Raw genomic sequence first — 22,423 nt, 5'->3', positions numbered from 1 at the left:
AATGCAAAACGGCAAATTGCTTCAGCGAATATATAGAAAACCGTTACGTGTTGAGGCAAATGGTGAAAGAGAGAAGAGTTGGTTAGAGGGGCTGCTAGTTCCAGTTACTCTTAGACATTAATTTCGATTTCAGTAAAACATATTATTTGCTTCGCTGTAGGTGTGACGAAGGCACTAATGGATGATGAATGATCCAGCGCTAAGAGAGAAAGGCTTCAAGCAAAAGAGAGCTTGGTCGACAAATAAGTGGTCATAGTTTGTAGAGCTTGTAATTTTAAGCTTTCTTTCGCAATAAATATGTTTCGTGATTAAATAGGTTCCAATTTCCGCAAAAAGCATTTTGGCAAAATAAACGAAAATAGAGACTTGCAAGCATAGTGAACAAATAGCCAGCGTCTAAGAACAATATACCAAAGGGACAAATTACAAGAAGGCAGTGCTGCAAGCAGAGTGATGGAAAGCGCTTCATCATGACTTGTGGCAAGGGAGTGGCGAATAGCAGTGGCGAGAGTGGAGCGTGATTTAGAAATAATAACAAATGGAACCGACACATTGGAGATGGTCAGGAAGGCAAAGGATATTTCTAAAATATCACAAAGGAACGGTGGTATTACCCATTGTGCTCAATTGGTGTTTTCCGAAAACAAAACGAAATCTGTGATTTGAGGAATGGACTGCATATACACCTACTCATAGCTTATAGCCACATGTGCCACATTTCGTTTTACTTTTGTGCAATTTACTCGTCATAGACGGATGCAGTATTTTTCAATGTTATATTTATTTGTTATATAATTATTTTTTATTTTTAATTGGAAAAAGGTGCGAAGTTAATGAATGCCTTCTGCGAAAGTCGAAGCCAAAATCCGAATAAAGCGCCTCCAACCGAAGTCTGCCAAACCGCATTTTCAATTTCCTTAGCAAATGTACAAGGCCACATGAGTGGGTTTTTGGTGAATGCCAAATAACAAATGGAAAAACACTTTAAATGGTCTCATTTGGATTCAAAAGTAAACGTTTAGGAAATTGGAAGCCTTTTACAATAAATAGCGCACATCACGCAAATCAGTGAAAAGGCGAAAGCCAAATTGCTTGGTCACATTCGCAGCAGGAGCTTGCGGCTAGGCTAATATATTCCACTGGCGTGCCCGACAAATGCAATTTCCACGCAAGACAACCTCACTGACAACCAACATGATTTAATTCACTGTGCTGAAGACCATTCAAGGACGCCCTAGTGAGATTGGACCGCCCACAGTTTGCATTTCGTTATTCGCCGCAAAAAGTTCGATCGTGAAATATAACAATGGAAGCATTTGCGCTGGAAGAAATGCTGATGCCAAAAAATAAATTAACAAATCTGGCAAGAAGCTGTGCGAGAGGCGACCGCAACATGTCGCAATTTCAACTTGAGTAACTTCGGGTTCAACCACATTTGTTTTGGAGCAGCAGCGAGCAGCCGAAATCAAATGTTTATGCCAAGTCTATGCAATGACGGAACTCTGCCTTTCAATGCCAACTCGTACAGACGGGAAAAGTGTAAAGAAAACGTAGCAGATCCTTGACGACTTGTGTACGTATTTCCTACTCAGCTAAGAGAGCCTACCAAAGATGCACTCGCAAATTAACGAACTTGCAACTAACAACTAGCAACTACAGCAAATACTATCATCACTACTTTCCACCGATTTGAGTCGCTTAGATGCAATTGGCGCGGCACATATTCGCCATAATTCGCTTTTTCAATATGCCACCAAAACCAAAATTGTAAATCTTCCTACTAAATCTGACACAGCGCCGCTGCGTGCCACTGTGAACGCTGTTAGTGGCGTCGTAAATCTAGAGTTAGTGAAGTGAGGTTTTACTTAAAGCAACACTTAGAAGCCGCAAAGACACCAAAAGCTTTCAGAGCACCACCGCAACGCCAACTTCAGTGCAGACAGTGCCTTTGGTTGAGTTGTAGGGCTCACATGAATCAATCAGGAAGTGTTCTTAAGATTCAAATCGATATTCCGTGGTTTCAGTTTCCCAACTTCGCTTCTTTTGCTTTTGCTGAAGCCATAATAGATTTCTTTGGCCATACAAACAAATAATATTGTTAAAGGCGATTGGATATTTGAATCATGTTTGCCAGCTGCTCCCGTTATTACTTTTGAGTGAAGTTAAGATTTTTGGCTTTGGTGCGGAGATTTTCCTTCTTAAGGTTATATTCAATGGGGCACATTTAGACCATTAAATACAATTTTTATCAATTCTCTTGCACAATTTCCACCTTACACTCTTCTTGCCAATTTGATACCAAATCAGTATAGAATCCAAAAATTGCAACAAAAACTTTAATAGCTGCTCATAATGATGACACAGTAATAACAATGACAATCAATGCTCGTGGAAAAGGAGCAAACAGTTTGGATAACAGAAAGAGAGAGGGAGAAAACCGACAAATGAGTAAACTGATGACTCTGTAAAGAACGAATTAAAAAGCCATTAAAATAATTCCACCAAATTACATCGATGAGATTGTTCGCGGCGTGTTAAACTCGTTTGTGGGTCCATTAGTGGTTACTGTTCGGGCTCTGCTTACTTTTGTCATGCTTGCCACCGATGGATTTTTATTTGGATTTTATTGTTTTTTCCACTTTGAATTTAGAAGTGATTAACTTAATTTGGTGTTAATTGAGTTCATTAGTTAATTTAAGTATATTGTTCACTAAATTGTGTAAAAGCTCACCTGTAAGCTATCGTATGTCCATGAGCCGAATTTCATTTCACAACGCTGATCGTCGAATGGAAACCACGTGATGTCGATTTTGCAGGTGGACTTAAAAATTCCAGGCGACACAACAGACACGAGCCGTTATTCCAAACCACAATATTGGTGGCGCAGGTGCCGTCGAAACCCTCATCGTGCCTGTGAAAAAGAAGATAAAATTGAAATTAAAGAGTTGAAATTAAATTAAATTCAGCAAGATTACACTTAAGCTGTTATAGGAAATGGTGGTGCAACGGTGGTGTTCAAGTAAAATCAACTTTGCCTCTTTCTATGAATTCCATAGCACATCCATATGAAATTGCAGCAGTAACCGAACACTTTTCTTTTAAGACCCATTACGACGACCTAATTTCGACAAATTTTTATTAATGGCGCGATGTTGCATTGTTTGCCGCGCTGAAATACAATTTCCTAAGTACATGAGTTGCCAGAAGTAATCAAAATGCATTTGGCGCAACCGCCAAATTATAAACGGAATGCAAAACGGCAAATTGCTTCAGCGAATATATAGAAAACCGTTACGTGTTGAGGCAAATGGTGAAAGAGAGAAGAGTTGGTTAGAGGGGCTGCTAGTTCCAGTTACTCTTAGACATTAATTTCGATTTCAGTAAAACATATTATTTGCTTCGCTGTAGGTGTGACGAAGGCACTAATGGATGATGAATGATCCAGCGCTAAGAGAGAAAGGCTTCAAGCAAAAGAGAGCTTGGTCGACAAATAAGTGGTCATAGTTTGTAGAGCTTGTAATTTTAAGCTTTCTTTCGCAATAAATATGTTTCGTGATTAAATAGGTTCCAATTTCCGCAAAAAGCATTTTGGCAAAATAAACGAAAATAGAGACTTGCAAGCATAGTGAACAAATAGCCAGCGTCTAAGAACAATATACCAAAGGGACAAATTACAAGAAGGCAGTGCTGCAAGCAGAGTGATGGAAAGCGCTTCATCATGACTTGTGGCAAGGGAGTGGCGAATAGCAGTGGCGAGAGTGGAGCGTGATTTAGAAATAATAACAAATGGAACCGACACATTGGAGATGGTCAGGAAGGCAAAGGATATTTCTAAAATATCACAAAGGAACGGTGGTATTACCCATTGTGCTCAATTGGTGTTTTCCGAAAACAAAACGAAATCTGTGATTTGAGGAATGGACTGCATATACACCTACTCATAGCTTATAGCCACATGTGCCACATTTCGTTTTACTTTTGTGCAATTTACTCGTCATAATTCCTGAATGAGTGATCGGTAATTGTGAAAATATGAAAAGAAACGGAATATGATAATGATGAGAATTAGTAGAGTTGTTGTTGTTTTCGTGAAAATATATAAATGCGAAGCGTTTTGTAAGCTGCTCGAGACACTTACATTAATCACTCACCATTAGACACGCAATTATTGTCACTCATACGCACCGTCATACTACTCTGCCACTCACTGCATATGAAAGCGTGTGACAAGTATTGAGTTACAACAAAGTAATTGCATTTCCATTAGAAAATTGCATAAAGAGGGCCTTATTATGCGATGGGGATGTGTCGCTGTTGATTGTTGAAGGAGGACTGACTGACGAAGGATGACAGAGATTCGTTTTTCTCTTTCCTTTGTGAGTGTGTGGGTGACATAAATAGACGCTTATCATCAAATTACGCTAAAAGCCGTTTACCCGTTAGAGTGAAATGCAGATTTCCTTTCTGAGCCACCTTTTGGTTTAACACTTTCATTTCATTGCTTTGGATTTGAGTTGTCATTCTCTGTTACTGCCAACATCTGGAAACAAGCATCAAACGTCTTTCTCAACTCGGCTTTGCACCATTTCAATACTTTCCTCTTAGCCTAGTGCTACTTTATACATCATTTCTTTATATTGCTGTGAATGAACTCTGTGGTAAAGGCTTTAACAAGTTTTATCGGAACAAATATCACAGTGCCATTGCAGTCACGCTTTGAAAACATATTTTTCATCGGACGAAAGCCAAATGGATTTATGAGTTTTGCCTTGTCGCATGAGTGGAATTATTCAAGCTTACAACAGTGGGATTTATTGCCCAAAGCAAAGGCTGGAAGCACAAAAGAGCTTGTATTTATTAATTTTATTTGATTAAAAAAATTGAATATGGTCGGCAATCTCTAGCTTAATGAGAAAGCAATGACCAAAAAGTTAATCATATTTGATATCCAACATTGCTTCTAGCAAATACAAATATTCAAAGACACGATTGTCGCATTCTGATTTCTATCGCCCCTCGAGCATAATTATTGTTTATTTGCTGTCTGTCCAGAAGTTTGGCAATAAAAGCTGTTGACATTATTCCCTGGGCAGACGATTTGCCGACGCTGAAGATTAATGCGTCTCTAATCGAGCTGTCTGATGCTCTGGCATGTTCTAGATTTGAATAAAATTTGTATTCCAACCAGCAATCGCACGACTAATCGATACTCTCTTCACCCTTCGCTTCAGCAGAATTTGCTTATTTGATTTTCTTGTGTTTTATTTGCGCAATGTTTCGTTATTTATTTGACTTCTTGGGCTTTCATTTATTTGCATTTCATTCGGCTTAGATTCGGATTTATGTGTTTGTTTATGCATGTTTCGGCTATAATCGCTTAAAGCGGTTCCTACGCCAAATATATATATATATATATTATGCATGTTTCATGGTAGATGTTTATTGTTGTAGTGTTTGACAATATTTTATTGCGTTTGCTTCTCTTTTGATTCCCAACTTACCAATTTGAGCCAAATATTTGTTATTAGCAATTGATTCTTCTCGTCCTGCAAAGAGAAAATACGCAAATAAAATACCAGTTAGTATATCAGCAGTTATCGATGGTTTTTGGAAATATAAATAGTAAGATTTATATAGTTTGCCAGCTTTGGCTTAACATATTAGAAATATTAGTAATTAAAGTTACAACACTTGACCATTGAGTGGATAAATAGTGTAATATGAAATCTCACTTTATTGTCATATTTTGAACAATATCGACCATTCGGAGGCGAATTAACGTATCAGCTTGAAGTGGTAATCTTAAGTGATTCCTTAAGCATGTTAGAAATGAGTTTTTGAATATTCGGCATTTGCAATTTCATCTACTTATATTCTCCTCCGTAGAGGGTTTAAATAAAGTATACATATATTCTATAAATAACCGCATGTCTTGTCCTCACATCTATTGCTCTGAGTGCGCATTCGTAATCCGAGAAAACCATTTATGGTAATCTCCCTCATAATTGGAGCTTGGTAATGAGTTGTTCAAGTGTTACCATACGCTATGCATTAAATGCGCTTAATACCCAGAGGGGTGGCCATGTCCACTTCTAGTCATACAAACACCTGTTTTGGCGCATAAATTGATGTGAGCTGGCATTAAAAGCAAATGGAGGCGTTTTGCATAATTAATTAATTATTGCGTGTGTAATGAAATCATTTAATTATAATTCAGTATGGGCAGCTTAACCTAAATATTGTTAATGTTATTAGTGCATAAACCTATTTCAATATAACAAATCACGTTCACCTACATACAATCTGAATATTATAACATTTTCACATATATATTTACTCTTAAAATTAATCCCCTTTCTGATTTCCAGTTTTTCGCCTTCTAAAAACGAATGTATGTACATGTGTTGTTTTTGTTGTGTTGGCATTTATTTGAAAACAAATTAAATTTTACACCGAACAATGAAAACAATCAAAGGAAAATAAACAATTGCAAATATTTGTGGCGGCGATTTGACGAGCGAATTTTCCTTTGACAACTGTCAAATTCAAACCTCGTGCATATGAAAATTAACGGTAAAACACAATTTTTTAATTAGTGGCAAATAGTTACCACAAAACGGCTGCACAATTAGTCAGCGTTTTGATGACCAGCACGCTTTAATTTCAAACACAAAAGGTCCATAAAGCTTGCTGCGACTGCATTCTGGGTATTCGAATTGGTACACTCAATATGGCAGCTCTCAGATTAGGGTTGCCACAATGATTTTCGCAAATAAACGGAAAATTTGCGTCCAAAATTGTTGGCGCTTTTTGATTTGATGTCCACAGAGTCATTCGCTGTTGTTGTTATTGTGCAAGCCTTGCAACATTGCACTGCACACGTCAAAGTTCGCTGAATAACTGTGGTTGCAAAAATCGTTTGCGCCGACGAAACACGCTGCTGCAATTTCGAAAATTGCCGCTTGTTCACGCGCTGTTAAATAAATAAATACCAATAACAACAACTTGCTCGTTTGCTTTCGTGTTGACAGTGTTTTAGCATGGCTCTGAGGTTACAAATGCTATGGGAGTTCGCTTACACAAATTCACAAGTTCACAAATTTGACATTCACAATTGTTGAATTGTTTTGAATTAGTCAACTAGCTTTTTGTTGGAGTTTACACTTGCTTTCGCTGACCAATGTTGGCGTGAAATTCTGGTTCATTGTTGTTGTTGCTGATCAAAAAAATGGTTAAATGCTAATTTAATTATTTAATTGATTAAATCAAATTCAAATATGACATTATAAAATGTATATGATTAATTAATTGTGGCTTTGAACATATGTACGGGTATCGGATCGGGGTCTTTGCATTTGCTAATCATGAAAATGGTTCAGCCAAAATTTTCAGATAACATCCTGAGAAAAAAGTTAAGTCATGTAAAAACGCTTTAGCCCACTTATTGAAAGAAGCAATTCGTACATTCTATTATTAAAAATTATAAGGAATGGAAGTCTCATGCATATTTTTCTTTTGTGTATGTCCACAGCATTTTGAACAAAAAATTAAATTACTTTACAACATGCTCGAGCTGTCTTCAACCTCTGAGTACTGAAACAAAGAAATAAGTGAAATGTAGGGAAATTCCTTTGTCAGTATATTAAGAATAATTCGTGGTTATGTGACTGACTCTGTTTTTGCGCTTCTTGCAACTTGAGTTTGTTTAGGATTGGGTTTCTTTACCGTTGTTGTTTAAATTTAACATGGTTTGTTGTGACCAAAAATAATAATTTACTCAGCCGATGTAAGTCCTGAAATTACTGAGCTAAAGGATGCTCACTCTGTTTGGCTTTTTCCTGTTTTTGTTTCTCAATAGCAATTAGCCGAAAGGGTTTAAACATGTTTTTTGGATACTTTTCTTGCATTTTAAGTTTCACTGCCCTTGTTTCTTCTTTATTTTTCTTTGCATAACGCAATTATGAGCTTTTGGCTTGCCTTGTTCTACCTTGCTTTAAAACTTCCTGTACCCATTTTTCTTTTAACTCACGTTATTATTATTCTTGTTGTAGGGCAAAACTGGCCGGAAGTTGCATGACAAGTTTTTCAACACTTTTTCATTTGAATTTCACCGTCGACTTGCTCATTATATTTGTTATGCAACTCAACTCATTAGGGACGCTTCGCTGCATAAAGCAAGATACCGAGAAACGACAACAAAGCAGCGCGTATAAAATGCCAGAAAAAGGGAGAAAAATGTAAAAAGTAGCTTTCGAGCGCCAGTCACCACAATTCAAATAAGATTTTTATTTAGCAAAGAAATTACTGCAGACAAAACTCAGCGCGTCGACTGCCAAGTGCGAGATCTCCGAGCCAACTTTCGTAAAATTTATTTGCCAAAATGGAATGAAAACGGCAAAAAATACACACGCATACATACACATATAATTTAGATACGCGTTCATTTTTTTATCCCGCTTCATTTCCCCCATCTTTGTTTCTTGGTCACGAGGCAAACCTACTCGCGGTCACACTTCGTTGTTGCAGCCCTATTCCATTAAAATGGCTTACTTTGCTTGGGCGCTAGCGAAAACACAACGAACAACCGCAACTTAACCACCATCGTCAACAACAGAACAAACGATCGCTTAGATAGAAATACCGGTTGGTCCAACGGGGCGTATGCGTAACCTCAGAAATCCGTGTGCTTCGCCAGTAAACTGATAACTCTATCGCATATCCCACGGCTGTAGGTTTGTTTGTTTATTTCTTTATTCCCACTTTTTAAAGCGATTCGTTGAGTTGGGAAAATGGCAACTAGCGTGAATGCCGTTGGAAAGGTGCGAGTGAGTAAAACGGTACATATGTTTTCATAGAGATATCCCACACACAAATATATGATCATTCGCTTTCAGCTTTCCACAGGCAGGTTAGCACACGCATGACTCTTTGATTGCATTTGCGCGTTCGCGTCCACTCTCATGTATAATAGATTGGCTTTGCCACTATGCGTGTTGGGTCAGTTCCGTTACACTTGCCGTTGTGGTAGCGGAAGTGCGGGTTGATGGAGCACCTCCGGAGCTGCAGAGCCGTGTGCCGCTCGGCTGTGGTTATGGTTTACAGTTACTTTGTTGTGATTTTACAGTATTCATTGCTGTTTGTATTGCCATTGGCGTTGGCGTTGGCGTCACTTTGGAACCTGTTATCTTTGGCAATACAGAGCTAACGCCATCAAAAGCAACAAAGCGGTTGCAATGAGACTGAGCCGCTGAATTGGTCGCAGCCACTCGTTGAAACTCGTTCAAAATGGAGTCCATATTTTCTTTATAGTTGCATTGGTTGGATGAGATTGCTTTCATTGATAGCAATCTACATTTAAAGCGGTGCATTGGGCGAAGCTATTCTCCCATGCCCTTTTAAAGACCACCTGAAATTTTTTTAAATTAAATTTTTAGTTTCGTAACCTTAATTTAATGGATTATATAGGTGTGCTTTTTAATCAAATGAAACTACTCCCGTTTGTTTTTCTTTTCTAAAAAAAAGAAATTTTCACTGCTCTCCAGTTTGAAATTTTCAGCTTTGACACCTCTAAAGAAGCAAATATAGCCACAACCTTTTTTCCTTTGTTGAACACCAATTCGTGTGTTTTTCTTTACACAGCTAACATATTAAGCCTGCATTCAAGCATGAATAAACTCGTGAGTTCCCATAAATAAAAATGGACACACTCAAATACTGATCTGTATGTGGAATTCTTTTATGTAAATACCCAAAATGGCAGCTAGAAAAATCTAAAGTGTGAATTTGGCTCGGGCATTGTACTCACTAATACAATGACAAACAGAAAAGGAGCTTTTAAAGCACACAAATATAAAACTATGCAAAAAGGAAACCCTTGTGTGTGGACCCCTTTGATAAATGGCTTTGCTGATGCAGAGCTTGTGAGGTGAGAAGAGAGGCAGTGTGTAGCATTATTCCCACTTGTCTGGTCAGTTGGCAGGTAGAACAATGAAACGAAAGCATTTGGATAGAAAAAAGGTATTTCTACTGCTGATCATGCTCTTGAGCCTGAAAATATTTAAAACTCAAACAGGAGAAAAGAAAGTCAAAAATAAACCAAATTGAATAAACAAAGACCAGGAGACAAACCCACTATTATTACTTCAAAAATTGAATGCCGACATATTTTTGGAAAACTTACATAAAAGTTTTAATGAGAGAACACAGGAGAACACGCAGAGTTTCATATTCATGTGCAAATGTGCAAATTTTGTTCTTTCATCAGCTATACATACCTTGACCACTAAGGGTAATGAAATGCTCAGATGGCTTCTAATGAAATAGAAAAAAGACGAAATGTGCAAATCTACATCCATATGTGTGTTTGTGGGTAAGGCATAAAAGCATATGAGCTCGTTTCATTTGTAATAATTTGGTAAACCATCAAATGAGCAAACAAACATCCATACCAATACACAGATCCGTAAATACAGGAAAACGATTAGGTATGACCTAGCATGTGTGTGTGTGTGTGCTGGTGTTATTGTGTTTACTTAAGAAAGTAACAAGCAAACGAATTTGTTCCGTTGACAGCTGTTGACATATTATGTGTCAAAATCAAAACGGTTATGTCATATCGTTTCCTTACAGTTATTATGTTGTGTTGCCGGTCTTTTGTCTCGATTTTGTAAACCAACATTTATACATGAGGACGTTAGAACCCAGTGCAAATCTGATGTTCTTGAAGTTTTCATTGATCTATTGGCAACATGGCCGACTATATTCTTATATATCACCCAATGAGTGTTATACACACTTAAATATTGAACAGAATCACAACGAACGTATGAATATCGTGATCATCACCATTTTTGACATCATCATGCTACCTATCATATATTCATTTTTCATCGTTCCATTTGGCTCCAGATCCTTGTTCTATTAATATTGCGTATGAATGCCAGAACTTAGCAGCTTATGTGACCTTCTTTGGCATAACCCACAACTTCCAAAAGCTGGCAGCAAGTTCCTAATCGCCGTCGCATATTGCCGCAACAAATTAGTATGCAGCAATCCAGCTTTGCCTCATTGTGTTGCACGCATATTCCCAAAATACTTTTATATCCACACTTAGATATATGAGTGTGTACTCATTGACCATTTCATTCATTGTAAACTACAATTTTAAATAAGATGGTGAAAACGAATGCTCTTGCTAGCAACTGTTCGCTTTCTGGGATACATCCTTTCCCTACTTTCGGTTTACGATATAGTTAAGTGGATTCTCATGTAACAAGTTGACATATTTGTACAATTTAAATTGTCAAGTGAATTTTTGATGAGCTCGAAAAAGGCCTAACCACGATTACAAATGAGAAAAATCGTTATGCGTGACAGCCTTTTCAATTTTTGAGCCCCAACTCAGTCCTACATTAGCCTTGGAAATGCACATAATCCAAACGAAAGCAATAAATTTTAATCTTCCTGTGTAGACTCGGATAGTCATCAAATGGAGAAAGTGAAGTCGAAGCGACTCATTCGCAACACATGTTTCCAATTCATTTTATTTTTAATAGATTAAGTGTGGGTTTTATGTGCCACGCACTTATTTCCATGTGCGAGAATAAACACAGAAACTTCAATAATTTACGCTAAGCATTTCGAAACAAATCTGGTTTCTGGTAATAAAAATTAGATGAAATCCGAGTGCTGGGAAATATCTGCAGTAAATATTCATTACGCGAATTGTTTGCGCACGTGACGATGTCGCTTGACAACGAATATACAAACACATACAATAGCATATATGCATATGATATACAAATTTTTAGTTTGTCGGCATTACCGAGAGGAATATGGGCAGAGAAGAGCGGAGCAAAAAAGAAATGTAACCAGACTATATTGTACGTATATATTTTATTATTTTAAGCTTCCTCTTCCTTTGAAGGCTATTTAGATTTGTCCATATTCTTACAAACATAATACATAATAAGTGCTCGTAAAATAAATATTTGTCGACGGTGGAATATTTTGAAGTGACAATAAACGAAAACATATCGCTAAACGCAGACAAATGCGAAATATTCCTCTCTGTTATTGTCTCATTTCATATAAGTATGTGGTGTAGTTAATTTACGGAGAAAAGACATTGGTAATTAGTTAACCACATTTTTTTAGAAATAAATGCAATCTGTTTAATTATCCTTTTGTAGTTTTATAAATGAGCTTTTATAAATTAATAAATGCTTTCCCACAAAGTATATGCATCGGAATATCATGAGTCCGAATAATTATGAAAGGTAGTGTATATATGAAACCACTTTATACACTGCCACTGACTCAGAAAGCCTCTCTATAACATATGACACATACGCGACGTCAGCGATGCCATAAATGGCCCACTGGAGAAAGAAATAGAAATTGTTATTTGGTCACACACATACACATATGTACAACTATGTCGAAGTGTAGGCTCTTGGTTATATCGAAAAGTATCACGTAATTTTCTGCAATATGAAAGAAAAATCACTAACATTTGGCCACTTCAATTACTAATAACATCACCGAACGTCTGTATAGTATTACTAAGCTTGTCAGCGATAGACTCCAATAAGTCGTTACAAAATGTTACTCATACGTCATGTTGGGCACCCGTGAACACATTTGTTCTTGAATGGAGCACGTAGAAAATTGATACATCATCGCCATGCTGTGTTGAAATAAGGCTCTGTAGAATGTGGAAAATCGTGATGCCTTCTCTGTGTGAATTAGAAATAATGAAACAAATTTCATTGTTTTCCTTCATCACAAAGTCTTCTTTACAATTTGTAGTATTTGCTTTCAGATTGCATATTACAATTTTCTGCCTCTAATCTTACTGCAAATTTAGTGCTAACTTGAAATGTATTGCTTAATTCGCACGTAGTCCCCGACAGTTCTGGAAGTTTGATTATTTATTGGCTGGTGGAGTTTGAAAAACGAACAATGTTTCAGTATTTATGTATTTACCAGTTAAAATTTGACTGTCTCTATGTACCCCTGAGACAATAATGGAGAAATGAATTTAAATATTTGGAATTTAACTTTGGTTTTCTGACTGAAGAAGCAGCATCCAACCTGTCTGTCCAACACATAAATAGTTCTCTATCGTAATGCATAATTATATGAGAAAATAATGAAGTCCAAAGAAGCTCTGTTGTACAGCTTTGATAGCGCTGATCCCTGTGAAAATTTGACTATGATATTTCGTTAACATCGACACCAAGAAGAGTAATATAACTTCCGATGATCTCATAAATATTCATGAAAGCGAAATTTTATATAAATTAATAAAGTCACCGCTACTGGATTGCCGTAGACAAACTATGATGACTGAGTTTATTAAATTTTCAGCTGTGTGCGGGTCAGAATGATGAACTTAACAATGGAAAAGTATCCATGGCAATATCAGGTACATATTTTGAGAGCTGAGACAATAAATGTTGGGGTGAAATGTAATGTAAAATTGGATAGAATAGAAGGCGATGCAAAAAAAAGATTTTCTACAACAACTATTAAAGATAATTGGAAAATAAAGAACGGAAACACGGATAATCTTAAAATATAGCCGCTCTGGTGATTAGCGAGAGAAGACAAATTTTGGTTTCTTATCTAAACAATAGCGGTTTTACACAATTCAATGGAAAATAAAAAGAGATAAAAACGAACGCCATAAAATGAAAATAAATGCAGAAGAAACAGTGTGAAAAGCATATAACAATAGAAAAGGTAGTTTACCGTTATGTGCACCCAGACGACGATAAACTACATTACAAAATGGCTAAAGTGTTGGAAATTACTTTTATTTCGAAATTAGCTAGAGAAACGTAGGTGTGCGCTTATTGTAGGTGTTTCAGACGACAAGGGCATGCGGATTGTGGCGACAGTTGTAAATAGTTAATGACAACGGCACGCGTAAGAAAGGAGTGTGGAGGAAAAGCTACAAGAAAAGCACATCTGGATTTGTATGTGTCTCATATGCTTACACCTTGGGAACATAGAGTGTGCCTTTCTTGAATGAAATCATAAATATTGCAGTATAAGCCCTTTGAGCCTCGAGATGCTGTCTATTATCTAGCAACAGTCTACTCATTTATTAGTGAGCAAAGTGAGGGGAAATTACAGCGGCACTAATGCCTCTTAGAATGTTAAGTTGGCTGCGTTTGGTGTACTTATCGAGTCATCGAAGGGGCATTGCCTTTTAATTATGCTCGCAGTAATTTCGCGCCAGCCACTCAAACCCGAGTGGTAATTAAATAACAAATCTCAGTGAAGAAATATATTCGCATTTGGATATGAGCGTATGTACATATGTGTAAGGGCGGCTACAATGGGTCACAAAGCCCCAAAGCAAGAAAAGCGCGCAAATGAATGAGAAGCCAGAGCGGAAGATAAACGCGTCAAACGTAGCTTAACAATGGGCGCTGTAGCTACTTTGCCTAATGAAAGCATTCAGATTCACTGCTGTGACTGCTCGCTACCTTGGCGAATGTTTGTTTAGCTTTGCTTTGTAGTTCGCAGATTATTCCGCGAACTTTGTTTTGCATCTGCGTGGGAAAGTTAGCCAAGGGCACGTTTCCGTTTCGTTTTTCATCTACAGAGCTCATAAAAGTCTATATATTTCCAAATGCCTCACATTGGCTTCATTTTGCTGTGTTTTGTTCATCTAGAGCGTGTTTTTCTACTTTATTTAATTTCCTTTTTATAACAATTTCATTCTGAAAACTTTGCTTTTGTGTGTTTTTAATTAGCATTTTTATTAGGGAGCAGAGTTGGTAGTGCTGTGCGAAGGAATTGTGTGCTGAATGAGCGTTGTAGAAGCGACTGTTTGATGAATAAAGGTCATTGATAGTGGGTTGGAAAGTCAAGGCCACGCTACTGTTTGTGATCGAAATTAAAAAAGCTCACAAACATCTCGAACTTACTTAAACTGCTCCAATAGACACATAAGTTATGGTTGATGCACTGGTTTGCATTTCTGGCAAACTTAGAAATATCTTTAACCTTTCTATATTATTGGTAAATAAATTAAATATTCGTAGTAGTAGTAGTATTGTTCAGGACTTTATTATAGCACCTACTAATTAGATTCGTCTCATAAAGCGTTTACATACCGCGAAGAGATATGTGGGTCGCTCTTACACAGAGTACTTGTGTGTATATTTTAGGCTAATTAAAGGTTAAACAATCTTCTTTGTGCGCCACGCCCGCGTAATTGGCTTTATTTGCTAATTTAATGCTTTCAGTGTAGCATACCTCAGGGCGTATAAAAATGTAATTTGCACATCCAACGATTAATGTGTGCGAACATCTGATAGGGGTAACACCTACTTATTCACGAAAAAAAAACGAAAAAAAGCGAAAGACAAACAAAACTCACCACATCGATGATTTGCATTAGCGTCAGCCCGAAGCTAAGCTGCGTTTCTCATGCGGGCCAGCTGTGCAAACTGTAAAACAAGAAAGAGTGAAGAGTGAGTGAAAACCAAAATTAAATTCTAAAATAAACGCTGGAAAAGAAGAAAAAGTAAAGTGCCTTCAATATAACGGTTAAAAAGTTACACTCCACGCACAGACACTGATTTGAACAAGCGTTTGCTCGGTTTTGGTTGTGTTAAGTGTTTGATTTGAGTGCCGCACGCATTTATCATTTGCCAAAGGGAAACAAACCGGAAGTCTCACTTCAATACCCGCCCACCGCCGCATGGCGTATACGTGATTTTGAAAATTGAAAGCGGAAAATCATCAACAAAAGTGGTTGAGGCAAGCGGAAGATTGAGGAAGGAAGGAACGAATGACAGCAGCATGAAAGGTGGAAACATCAAAATGTGATCAGCAGCTCACAATGCGATGGGCATGTTCCCTCGGGGCTCCTCTCTAACCCTTTCGACCCCGACTTTTTTCCTGCGGTTTTCTCCATTGGGACAATAAAAGAATACCAAAAAGAGATTACAAACAAAATTTTACCTAGCCACGCCTCTTATTATGGGCGCTACAGAAGGTTGCTTTTGAGTAACATTGGGGCATGATGGTATACAAAAATCATAAAGCGAAGATTTTGAATTCATGAAAATGCTATAATACATTTCCAGCAAAAATGCATACTCATTTTTTCATTGAATTAAATTATTATAATAATTGGATCGATTCTAACAAACGTATGCAAATTTTCGTTCACAAATTATCAACGACTTTAATGCACTATGTTAAAAAAACTATAAGAATAAAGGTAAAGAATGTTGTTAACTGTTTTGATTTTCATTTCTAATATATTAATCTATAGGTAGCCACTTAAATCAAGTTAAAACATTGAACACAGCTTTTGCTTTACGTCATCAAACTGGTGAAATTGCTCACAGGCAACGTCGGGGTCGAAAGGGCTAAGAAGCATCATGAATGAAGCTATCACATGTTGTCTTAATTTTACGCACATTTGTTGTGATTTTGTTTTTGTGGTTGTGGTGTCTTACTCGCCTCATTCTCTGCACTTTAGTTGCGGATGTCTTCCATGAGCGATTTGTTGCTCATTTGGCGCGTTTTTTGTGGAGTTTTGCGACATCACACCACAAATTACCGTGCAGTGAATGTAGCAGGTTTGCGTTGCTTTAGTATTACGGTACTTTATGGTTGTTCTCATTGTTGGTAGATTACTTTTATTATTGCTTTTATCACGTTTATCTCGTTGTTGTTGCCAGTTGCTTACTCAAACCACTTTCCCTCCTCGCTAGCCTCGTCTCGCGCCTCGCTTTAAGAATGTCTAGGTACTTCAGTACGCTCCTCAGTGTGTCACATGCACCGTTATCCGCAGTTATTGTGTTTCAAAATTGAATTTGTTCGCCCTAAAAACGTTGCGATTGGCTTTATTTTGACAATAAGGTTACCTCGATAAGGGTGCTAGTGAAACGGAAAATCTCTAACATCACATTATTTGCAGCAGAGTTTCTCACCTGTTTGCCACTTTGGTGTACAACAAAGGGCTCTGCTGTGGTGGCAGGAAAAATATTAGGAAATTTGATGAGTTCATAAAAGCTTTTGCTGCTGTTTTTGTGTCTCAAATGTGTATGCCACCAGCTGATATGAGCGATTAGGGGCCTTAAATTTAGTTGTTTCCTTTATTGCCACTAAAAGTTGAGAAGCAGATTCTTGTGCCGAAGGTGCTTTTGTTGAAAGTTTGTTTGTGATAGTAAATATCAGCGTATCATAAACTATTAAATTACTGCTAAACTGTTTGTAAAATTACGATATTTGAAGTGAGATGAAGAAGAAGATTACAAATTTTTATCAATTTCCCACCAATGCTCAAGGCATAGACAGACAGAGTATCTTAATAGAAGTTCTTGTTATTATTTTGCAACGGAGATACAAAGGCTGTTTTATAAAAAAATAATATTGTTAGACGAAAAGAATATTCTTAAACACCTAATGTTTGAACGAATACTATTTGTAGTTATAAATAACAAGCGGAGGATGTTAATAATTTACCGAAAGTGACATTTCTTCTACTTAATTTCTTCACAGTACAAAGTGAGTTCTGGAAATTTTTAAATTCATTTGAAAATGTCGTCCTGAGTTACTAAGAGACGTTAATGACAATAGTATTGTCGGTTGGCTGAAGTTTACACGTTGTAGATACCTTTAAACGGGTTCTATCCACTCACTATGCGAAAAGGAGCAAACTATTAATCGCGTAATTAATTTCAGCATTACAGTTGTTAATGTCGGCGGGCAAAACGTCTGCCATTTGCAAAAGAAATTTGTTAAACGAGATAAAACATGCTGCGAATTATGATAATAAAGGCAATCAGCTTGATGAAATACCTCCGGCAAAGCGCTGACAACTCGCGTGGCAGATGTTAGAGTAGAAAATGTAGAAAACACAACTTGGCAAGAATATTCGAGCATTTAAGAGTGGCAGTGGTGGATGAACATTAGAGTTTAATTGGCAGCACAAATGTCAAGTTTGCCAGATCTGTTCAATTAGTAATAATTAAGTTTTGCTACTCGGTTGGTGTTAAAATTTAATAAAATTAAATGTTCCACTCGTTGAACTAAGTCTATTGTTAACTAGTTAATTAAGGGTAGGCGATCACTACTTAAGAAGAAATAATTATGAATTAAAGCTGAATTCAAGAAGGTTGAAAATTGGTAATTCTGAATATTATTAGAAGATTGTCAAACATCTTATTCCAATGTAATCAAATGCTCACGTTTAAAGTATTTTCATTTTAATTTTGCGGGTAGAACTTAATGCTAATTCAATATTATTTATGATTTTATTGCAACAATAAATAGATGCAAATTTCTAGTATCAATAAGGGTTTTTTTGTGCAGAAAGGCGGCTACTTAAGTTTTCTCAAATGTTTACCTTAAATGTTAGTCATCGACTTCTCCTAGGCACATTATTAAATAAAAGAAAAAAAGGAAACAATTAAAGCAGCTAATTGGTGTGTTGGTGTGCTGGAGCTTTGCTTAACTAAGCAGATTGCATTTCGATTTTGTGATCAACCCAAAAGTAAAACTCAAGCGTGACATACATAAATTACAATAAATCACATAGTCGCACAAGCGATTTATACCGAAGGAGAACAATTTGGAACAATTCAAAAAAGAAAGCGACACAAATGAAATCAAAGGAAAGACGGGATAAAGGAGTCGATATTTGGAAGAATGTGGTATTTCCAGTGTGGCCATATGGCCTTACACACCCTCTGGACCTTGGAAAGTTAATGCGCTCCAATGTTAAGCTCACTTTAGTGGAAATAAATGTGACAAATAAATTTGCTTCGCTGAAGCTCAACTTCGTGTTCGCTGACGTACACACTCGCCCAACTATATTTTGTATTACTCTGTTGACTCTTGTGTCTTGAACGCCATCCTCATGCTGCCATTAGTCTCTGGGTCTTGCCTCTTAGTGACTTTAATTTTAGATATTCATCTTAATTGCTTGGTGCTGGGGCGATTTACAACCAACAGGGTCACACAAAGCGCCAAAGGTGAGGAGGCAGGTTATTTGGGAGACAAATGACTAAGCAATGAACAAAGTGACTGACTTAGATGAGTCCCTGTGCTTCGTTCGACTTGTAGTGTAATATTTTTAATGAATGCAAATCGAGAAATTAAATGCCGTGTAGCTGTTTGACGCCGCGGTGTTTTGAAGTAATTTGTTTAGTCGCTTTTGTGAGAGGAATGGTAGTGGAGAAACAAATTATATTCTGAGAATCTTCTTTGTATTGACGATGTGAATAATAACTAATAAGAATTGCCGGTGACGATTTAAATGAAATATTTACCACATATACGTGGATACGACAAGCTGTCAGTTTCATTGTATATAGCATTTCTTGTTTCAAAGCACATTAGTTCTAATGACTTTAAGGAATTTTTCTACGGACTGCCAAGAGACAATCATTGCAGAAATCTGTATTTTCTCGCTCGGATTTTGATCTCAATAGCTCGCACGGTAAGCTATAAGCATACCTATTCAAAGGAGCTGGGGTTTTGTCTCAATTATTATAGTAAAATGTTTGCGCAAACACACAAATTTGATCAAATATCATGCTTTCTGTCGTGAATGTTCAATAATATGAAATCCTAACATCTTACTTACTAATGAAATAAGCAAAATTAACAACTGAAAACCGTTAAGTGTTGTGAAAAGAATTGCAACAAGATGAAGACGTGGTCGTCGAGCAAGAAAATTGCTAAATTGCTGCACCAGCTAAAGAGAAACACCGCAATCACACGAAAAGTTAGAAGAATGTGGACGCTGGAAGGACCAAGGCCAAATTGACAACTATGCAACAAAGTTGCAAATTATGGACGCAAGTTGCGCCAAGCATGCAGACGGACTCATTGAAGAATGTTTCGGTTGGCAAGAATGCTGCCTTGGACTACTCGGCACCTTGGCATTTGCCGGCCGTCGCAGAAGAGACGACTGAAATAATTTAATTTATTTGAAACTTGAGTGATGCCACCGAAATTCTTAACGTTGCTGTGTAGCGCACAGCTTAGCACGACACAGCACAGCATATCAAGTCATCGGGATTAAAGAAGCGGAAAATTGCAGGAACGAAAAATCGCCGCTTAACAAAAAGCAAGAGATAAGGCAGAACAAGTATAACATCTGACTTAAGTGAAAGTTTTAGTAAAATAGATCCTTCACGGCTGCATTAAATCACTTGTTAAGCAGCTGTACAGTTATGCTCTTATATTTTATGTATTTATGAAAGTGTATACAAACTGTAACTAAATTTCTTAGTTATAATAACTTCAGAGAACTTAAATTAAAAAGAAAAACAGTTTTACTTGATTTAGGAGCATCTCAAGAAAGAAAATATCTGGCCTTTGTTTTAAATTAAGAAATTCCTGCTTTCAAATTAGAAATAAATTCTTTTTTATACCTGTGCAGTGAAATAGAAAATGGATTAAATTAATAAGCGAATTATGAGATTAGCAAAGCTCTGCGAGACTAAGCAAAAAGAAGAAAATTTGGCAAAGACAAAAATAATTAAAATTTGCTGTTGTGCTTTACCTGGAAATACGCTGAGGGCAAATATAGAATGTCCTGAGTGAAATCCTAAGAACGATAATTTCTTGTATTCACAGGCGAAGTTTAGGAAGGGCATTCAAAATTTTTCAACTGAAATGTGTATGTAGCTCCAGTTTCCCTGAAGCATAAGATGGGGCAACTATGGTATTTATTATTTAAAAAAACCGAAAAATTGTTTGTTTTACTGAGCAACTACTTGTTTCCTATTATTCACCATTTTCCACTTAAGTACAATTACTAAGTGAAATTCCTCTTGTTGCCCTGGTTGTTCTTGTCCACGACCAATCGCTTAAATGCGTGCCAATCCCGTCTATAAAACACACATCAACTCGCAAGCCAAAATTTATGCGATATATTGCGTTGACCCAAATCTCCGCAGCCGCACTGTCGCCAACCGTCATCAGCGGGGGTAATTCGTGTTTTTTGTGTAGCTGAAGTGGGTTTCCTTGTTATTCGACGATACAAGGGATACACCTTACTTTTGCGACATCTCCTTTGTCAACTAAAGGAAGAGGAAGAAAGGCTTACTTTTTTTCTGGTGGTGCACCGCCGGTTTTAAGCCGTTTAGTGCTTTCACATTCTTCTTGTCGAACTGCTCCTCTTCGTATTTGTGCCAGCTTCCTGTTTCACCGTTACTTTTATGTTTGTTATGCCATCTGTACTGCAGTACTATAATCTTGTTGTTGCCTCGTGTTCGTATTGTTTTAGGACATTTATTATGTTTTTCTTCCTTCACATAATGTTTGCCCTTTTGTATTCAGTATCGTTTCTGTTTCTGTTTCTGTTTTCGTTTTGCTTTTGTTCCTTTTAAAAATTTCTTGCTTCAAGAGATTTTGATGTCATTCGCTTCGCTTGTGAGTTCAATTTCTAGTTCTAATCTATTTTAGCTTTAAATCCGGAGTTTCGTTTGCGAATTGTGTTATTGTTATTATTCAGTTATTGTTGTATAAGAAAATTCCGATAAGAGCTTGAAGACCAATGAGTATACGGTAATTTTGATGGTTTCACACCAATCAACCCAATAAATGTATTGCTATAAAATAATATCCAATTGGTAACTTGCATATAGGTTATTACAAGTGCTCGTCTATAAAAAATAGTTTTTTACTATGGGTTCACTCGACTACTTTACAAAATCAACAGCACCATTTCACACATTTATACATGCGAAAATTCGGCCGAGGAGAAATTCTGAGGCAGGTGTGGTGTACATCACAACGAGGCAGACAATATGTATATTTATGTACATTCAGTTATCACTTTTTTGTTATCTCTCGCCCCTTCATCGTCAAATCTTTTTTGGCTGTTCGAATTCATCTCTTCCCTCGAACCTCAATCCCATCGAAAAAAAATGGCGGGAGATTTTCACTCTCTGTCATATCGCCGGCGTTGCAACTTCATCGTCATCAATCTGCCTCGGAATTGACGGCAGTTCAAGCAAATTGAATTCTCACTACACAATAGGCGGCTGCAACAATTATTACGAAATGGAATTAAATGAAATTTCCAACCAATTCCCAACTTAACTGCAGAGACAAGCAGTTTCGGGATGGCGGACTAAATGCAGTGGGATTTAAGAGGTGCAGGGGTGCTCGGTCAAAAATAAATGATTAAATTTACCGTTGTTGGCAAAAAGTGCTAAAAGTCCAAGTCAAAATGACAGCCAACAGTCGACCACTGGCCACAGGGAATAAGCAAGCAGACAGATGAACAATAAAGAATATGTATGTGGGAACGGTAGTGCGACCCATTACTAGAAGTGGACGCACATACAACAACATACAGCCCTGAAAGATAGCGAGTAGAGTAGTACAATAACATGCAACTCTGAAAGATAACGAGTAGAGAAGAGTAGCG

At 37.1% G+C, this 22,423-nt stretch overlaps 1 protein-coding gene and 1 long non-coding RNA gene across 2 annotated transcripts in view; both read right to left on the bottom strand.

Annotated features, from left to right (window-relative positions):
* Positions 1 to 22,423, bottom strand: part of LOC128922166 (neuronal acetylcholine receptor subunit alpha-7-like) — a 135,335-nt gene that overhangs the window by 88,365 nt on the left and 24,547 nt on the right. The window lies entirely within an intron of this gene.
* Positions 1,865 to 15,440, bottom strand: LOC128922010 (uncharacterized). The gene is made up of 3 exons (XR_008471283.1): positions 15,398 to 15,440; positions 5,502 to 5,546; positions 1,865 to 2,911 (listed from the first exon to the last, which is right to left on the bottom strand). It is a non-coding gene; the product is annotated as an uncharacterized LOC128922010 (long non-coding RNA).

The sequence above is a fragment of the Zeugodacus cucurbitae genome, chromosome 5 (assembly GCF_028554725.1).
Source record: "Zeugodacus cucurbitae isolate PBARC_wt_2022May chromosome 5, idZeuCucr1.2, whole genome shotgun sequence".
Lineage (NCBI taxonomy): Eukaryota > Metazoa > Arthropoda > Insecta > Diptera > Tephritidae > Zeugodacus > Zeugodacus cucurbitae.
The sequence above is the reverse complement of the archived record's forward strand: the minus strand, read 5'-3'. Positions and strand labels throughout refer to the sequence as shown.